The sequence below is a fragment of the Macaca fascicularis genome, chromosome 5, assembly GCF_037993035.2.
Source record: "Macaca fascicularis isolate 582-1 chromosome 5, T2T-MFA8v1.1".
Classification (NCBI taxonomy): Eukaryota; Metazoa; Chordata; class Mammalia; order Primates; family Cercopithecidae; genus Macaca; species Macaca fascicularis.
The window spans coordinates 163,222,675-163,229,435 of record NC_088379.1 but is presented as its reverse complement, the minus strand read 5'-3'; the positions used below and the strand labels follow the sequence as shown (position 1 = coordinate 163,229,435).

The window sequence follows — 6,761 nt, the reverse complement described above, 5'->3', positions numbered from 1 at the left end:
ACTTACAAAGATTAATGTATTTCAGATATACGTCTAACATTGTCCAATAGTATTTTTGCCATCGGTAAAACTACAAATGCTTTAAAAAAATGCATTAACGGTTTCAAAATTAACAAAGGCTTATTAAACATCTGTTATACCCTGGTGATAAAAAGGTACATAAGAAAGGTAGTCCCTGTACCAAAAGGCTCCCAGCGTAGGTAGCAGCCATCTTCAAACACAACCAAACTATGAGACAAGTACCAGATTGGTGAAAAGAACCAAGCATTATTGGATAGGTAATTAATTCTTTCTCTAGTGCCTGGGGGAAGTATCTTCAGAAAAAAAAAAAAAAAGATTTCTACTTAAAATAGTCCTTGAAGACAGAACTGAGTTATGCCAAATAGAAAGGGAATTCCAGGCTAAAGGAGCAGCAAAAGAAATAGTCTATTTGTGCTGAAATATTACTTTTCTTTTCCTTTCATATGCTTTAAATCAGGAGTTCCAAATTTAAATGCCCACAGAATCTGCCAGGTAACATAATCAGGGACACATTGCAATCATTTCAAAATTTAATTTAATTATACTTTGAAAAAAAATGACATGTCCCTATCATGAATAGGAAACCATTATTAGCAGTTATAAATGGAAAGTAACAGTAAAAATAAACACAATGAAAACCAAAATAATTTAAATATATTTTATATTTAAACAAATCAATAAAATAAAAGTATACTAAATTTAATCAATGTATAAAATGCATTCTGGAATGAGAAGAATGAAATTCTTTATGAGCTGTCACTAATAAAAGTATATGTAACTTAATGACTGACTTTCAAAGGAAAATTAAATTCAACTCAAGATAATTTCAGTTTTTAAAAATATTAACTAGCATGGAACATCTCAAATCACATTAATTTCAAATCAAAATCTTCAGTAATTTTTATTCAACAGATTTTTGGTTTGAGAGGCTTGCTGAAGTATAGTCCATAATGTACTTTTCTGTAATTATCAACTTATTTGGTAATGTTCTTAACGTGTTCTTTTTCTACTAACTGCTGCCTTCAAGTTAAGAAAAAAAAAATCTTATAAAGATTTTATATTGTCTTCCTAGTGTTTCTTCATAATATTCAAAATGTTTTCATGTTGTTCCCCAAAGTTGTTCAGGAGCAGGTCATTCACAAGAGACGAAACCCAACATCCCATCATCAGGAAGTGCGTGCGTGTTTCCAATGTTATCATCACATGTACTTAGGAAGAGTTGATGCACTTTAAATTTTGGTTGGTCTATAAAATACCAAGCCAGTGTTAACCAAGCTTGTGATCTCTGAAGTTTAATGTGTTGTCCAGAAAAATCTTGAATATCCTGATACCTTAGTAGACAAGTCAAGACTTTGTGCAAAAAGTCAGGATGGAACAATAACGCTTGTAGACACTGCCCATATTTATTAGAAGCAAAAGAAAAATTTAGAATTTAGTGGCCCATGCCTAAACATGATTGGCAATTTTAATATCGTAGATAACCTCAGTATTTTTCCATTTTTTTTTCAATTTAAGCTTCTTTAATGTTGATGAAAGGTATTTGCGGTTCATATAAACCATACTTATGTGAAGGATAGCAGATGCTTCATATAAATTATCACTTTGATATACATATCTTATGGTTTATGAGAAAAGAGAAAAAATAATATATCGGTTTTGCTCCCTTTCAATGGGGTTTTTTTTAAGGGATTGTTTTTTAGGTCTTGTCAGCAACATCAAACAAAAGGTACTGAGTACTCCACAGGGTACAGAATGCTGCCAAGCACCTCAGAAAAATTACATGACATGGAGAAAATGCACTTCTTGCTCCTTGAAGAACTTACAGTCTAGGGATTTGACAACTCGCAGTCTTAGGAACTGAGTGAAGAACAAAGTAAGGCAAATTCTTCATCCCCTAGAGCTATTGTGGATTGAATCATTTTAGAATTTGGAATTAATGCAATCGAGATGAGAGACAAGACTAAATTTGGCCGAGAATTCATTCAGGCTCGCAGAGTTTTTATTAACATCCATCTAGTAAACAGAATGGACCTAACAGACAACTGAAAGTAAAGACTAGATCTCTTGAAGTGCAAGGGCTAAAACTACTTAATTGTGGTTACTTATTTTAAAAAGCAAACACACTGAATGGTATGACTAGGGTGATTACACTAGTTTAAAAATAGGCCAGGTACTGACACTGCATTCCCCGCATGCATTGCTCATTTAAAGTAGTGAATATTAAAATATATGGGCTTTACATCTAACCCACAGAAAGCCCACCACAATTGTTCTGTGTATCAAATATCCACCTCATGTGTACTATGAAAGTTTTATTTGTGCCCCATTAAGTCAAAAGTAAATAGTCAAATTATAGTAAGCTAATGACCTGCATATTTTCATATGGATGAAGGTCAGTATATCTAAATAGGAAATAAATGGTGATCTTATCTACCTATATAAAAAAATAGAGTATCTTTCCGGATTTTGCATACTCCTCACTATAAGAAGAGGTATGCAGGTTTTAAGGTTTCACAATCAGTTGTCAGAAAAACAGCAGTTATGCCTGCAGTATCTCGTTAGCATCTGACTCAGTTATTTTTAGATTACATTGTTTAGAAGACATTGTAAACCCATCTAAAACTTTGTAATTATTTTGAGATGGTTTCAACGTTAACCCTAGAATCATCGTCAGAAAGAGTAACAATGTGATGTAGAAGAACAGCTAATCAACATGACTAAAATATGCTCATTTTCAGAAAAACAATCTGGTCATCTGGAAACAATCAGAGCTACAACCTAAGGAACACTCCCATATGGGATACTGATCTGGCCAAGCCCACTTTCTAAGCAGGAAAACTATCACATCAGGGTGAATTTAGGCCACTTCGGAGGAGCTGCCTATAAACATCCAAACAGACCTTCTTAGGCAGCAGAACTGGTCCAATTCCTCTCAAAGTAGTTTGACACAGCCTTAACCACATCAGCCCAAAGCTTGAAGTTAAGTGAAAAGAGGATATTGGAGCAAAAGTGAACAGATGTGTAAACTCTAGCACATGCTTATTGCTGTATTAAGTTTGAAGATGAGCATGTCCTATCCACAACAGTATTACTCCAGGAAGCAGGGTAGGAGTAGTGGTAAATTAGAAAATAGACTATTAATTGCACAATTAATAGAAAAGTAAAAACATGTTTCAAAATCTACAATAAACCTGTATCCAAAGGAGTCCTATACATCAGTGATGTGCTGGACTTTGAATTCTGTGGTACAACTTTGCACTGGACTCCCTCTGGCCTACTGGTCTGCGTATGGCTTGCTTCCTGCCTGTTAAAGGGTGAATACGCTACACAGAGCTATGATGGTTTCTACTGAGTGGTAAAATTCACAGAAGTTCCAGGTTCATCATGTCAGGATCATTCCTTGTGCAAAGTTTGATGTAGATGAAGATAAAGTAGTTTCTTGGTTAATAATTGCAATTTGTTTCTTTTAAAGTCAGTGGGTTTCTTGTATAGTTCTATTACAATTGACCCAGGTTTAATTTCATCCATCTCCATGAAAGCAAAACACTTGGTGCTGGTAAACCTTTTTTTAGCCTTGTAGTGTTTGAGTTCAAAGAAGAGAGCTGCACCTTTGATTAATTTTTCAACATGTTTCTGGAGCTCAATGTCCACATTAAAATGAATATATGTATCTTCTTTTCTTGAAGCCACAGGAGTATCTTGCACAGGAGTTAAGTCTATGCCATTCAGATCCTTTATACTAACTGTAATATAGGGATCGATGCACTGCCCAGCATCTTTCAAACCAATTTTCTCAATTCTGATAGTGAGTAATGTCATTCCTGGTTCTGATGGCAACTTTGGTAATAAAGTACTGGGAACTCTAGCGGGAAAAGAATCAGGAGACCCTGCTCCAGCACCACCCTCTTCTTCATCTTCTTCAAATTCCAAATTCTCTTCTTCACCAGGTGCCAAAATTCTTCTTAATGGGACAGGCTGAACATCAAATGGGAGTTCTTTATTATATGTAAGAATATTCTTTAGGATTGGTTCTAGTTTCTTCGGGTCCTCCAGTTTAAATTCTTCTTGAGACTGTGTGGACTGTAAAGTTGCACTTCGCAATTCCAAGCATGTTGCAATTTTGCCTATGGTTTTCTTTTGTTCTTCTGTAAATTCAGAATTATTGTGTTGAGCTTGGGCCTCTTTTTGTAGATGTCTTGTGAATATCTGATCCCGTCTATCGCCTCCACCAGTTGGCCCCAAGAGTCGAAGTCGGAGCCTCTCCTAAAACTGGCGCCCCAGTGCTGCAGCAGACTCCAAGTCACCTCCGACATGGCCGGTCCCCACCGCGTCCCCTCCCACACCTACCCCAGTAAGGCCGGGTTCTAGGGCGCCATCCTCCCCGGGCCTGGCGCCCACATTGACAGGGCCGGGAGGAACCACTACGGCCACCACCACCACCCGCTGAGGAGCCGCCCAAGCCCATTGTCAAGGCTATCTTGGGTGGTAAGGGCTTCTCTCTATAGACCCAACCAAGTAGCTTTGGCTTCCAGTGCAAAAACTCGTGTATGTGGATCAAGTCCTTTGAAGAATCATCATGGTTTTAGAGCTATTATCTATGCATTATTCTACTTTCAAATACTCATGATGGAAAGTTTAATAACCAAACATTTCACATGTTCACACACTATGACTAAAGGGTATTATCACAATATACATTACTATTTTTTATATCTATATCTGCATCTGCATCATTATCTAGGATATCTGTAACACATTTTTAATACCTGTATTCTTAGTATGCATTTCTGGGCAAAGGCAGATTATTACTACTTAAAGCAATCAGTTCTGCTTTGCAGTTCTTTCCCTTTCTCATCACATTGCCGTAGAGGGACAGGCCTGTATGGGCAAAGGGGTGTTTTTTCACCATGGGAAGGGAACCTCAGAAACTGAAACCCTGAAGGCTACATGGGAGCAGGACAGCTCCTCCTTCTCTCCAGAAAGACAAAGAGAAACCCTATCTCCCTAATGTAAACAAATGCCTTTTGGGAAGAGAAAGGGAAGGTGTCTGATTTCTTGCCCATTGGAATCAAAAGAAATGCCTCGGGGTTGGGAAGGGAAATAAGCATTTCAGAGTTTATAATCCAGAATTTTATATTTATATGTAATCAAATGAATAGCTTCAAGTGTTGCCCAGGTGGGAACATGTTTGGGATTGGAAGGAAGGTCCAACAGACAGGATTCTAGGCCTTTTACACTGCACTTGCAACTATTGCATCTGTGTTTTTATCTGCTGAAAAAAAGTTTAGAGCCACACATTTACACCCCAACCCCAGGTCCACGGACCAGTACCAGTCCATGGCTATGAGGAACCAGGCTGCACAGCAGGAGGTGAGTGGCAGGTGATCCAATGAAGCTTCATCTGTATTTATAGCCACTCCCCATTGCTCATATTACCGCTTGAGCTCTGCCTCCTGTCAGATCGGGGTGGCATTAGAGTCTCATAGGAGGGCAAACCCTATTGTGAACTGCACATGTGAGGGATCTAGGTTGTGTGTTTCTTATGAAAATCTAATGCTTGATGATCTTTCCCTGTCTCCCATTACCCCCAGGTAAACAAGCTCAGGGGTCCCATTGATTCTATATTATGGTGAGTTGTATAATTATTTCTTTATATATTACATATATATAAAAATAATAGAAACAATAATAATAATAGTAAAAATAATAGAAACAAAGTACACAACAAATGTAATGCACTTGAATCATCCCCAAACCATCCCCCCTGCCACATCCCCAGACTGTAGAAAAATTGTCTTCCACAAAAGTAATCCTTGGTGCCAAAAAGGTTGGGAACCATTGCTCTAGATGAGAAGTCAGCCTAAAATCTCTGTGGCAGTTGGAACTAATGTGATACAAAGGAGCATACTGTCTTTATACTGTGGCTTTCCCCATCATTTACACAAGCCATTTTCATTTCTGAAAGCCAGTTTCCTCTTTTACAAGTTAGTTCTTGCTGAACATAACTTACAGGACTGTTGTGAGGATTAAATAACATAAGGTAGATGAATGCTTTCTGTAAAAAAATACAAACAACCACTGTATTAACATTGCAGGATATTACTAATAGCAAAAATCTGAAGGTTGAAACTCAGGTCTGTTTTTGCTATACCTTTTTCTCTTCACTTCTCTTTCAATTTCTCATGCAGTAAGCTTTGTGACTTTAGATTTTACTCTTCTAAAAATGCCCCTTGATTAGGGTCATCTCAGGTGACAGGATGGACACAATTGCTGTTCTTCAGGGCAAGTTTGGTGATTATAAATACTGGAATAATTCTCAGTCCTAAAAAAAATATTTGTTTTAGGAAGTTGTGCTTCGTTTTGTCATTTACCTGGTGAATTTATTATTCTATTAATCCATTCCTGTTTGAGAACTCTATTCCAGTTCTTACTGACTTTGAAGGAAAAGTAGATTCAAATTCAACCTGCTCTGGCCTTTTTGTGACATTCAGGGATCCATTAAACATGATCTGGATCGACATGAGTGAAGTCTTAAATGAGTAAGTCATTTTTGGGTTACTGGTGCCACCAACCTTATTCTCAGGATTGAAAACAAAATGGCGCTCTCATTCCTCCAACCTACCATCACACCCTTTTATTTCATCAGTAAATTCACTGGAAGAAAAATGTTATAGAATCCTCAAATTGGATTTTCTTGTATGGTTCCATAATTCCAATGAAAGGGACTCAAGATCCAGAGT

At 37.2% G+C, this 6,761-nt stretch overlaps 1 pseudogene; it reads right to left on the bottom strand.

Annotated features, from left to right (window-relative positions):
* Positions 1-1,998: 1,998 nt before the first annotated feature.
* LOC135971029 (axin interactor, dorsalization-associated protein pseudogene) lies at positions 1,999-5,627 on the bottom strand (annotated as a pseudogene).
* Positions 5,628-6,761: the final 1,134 nt, after the last annotated feature.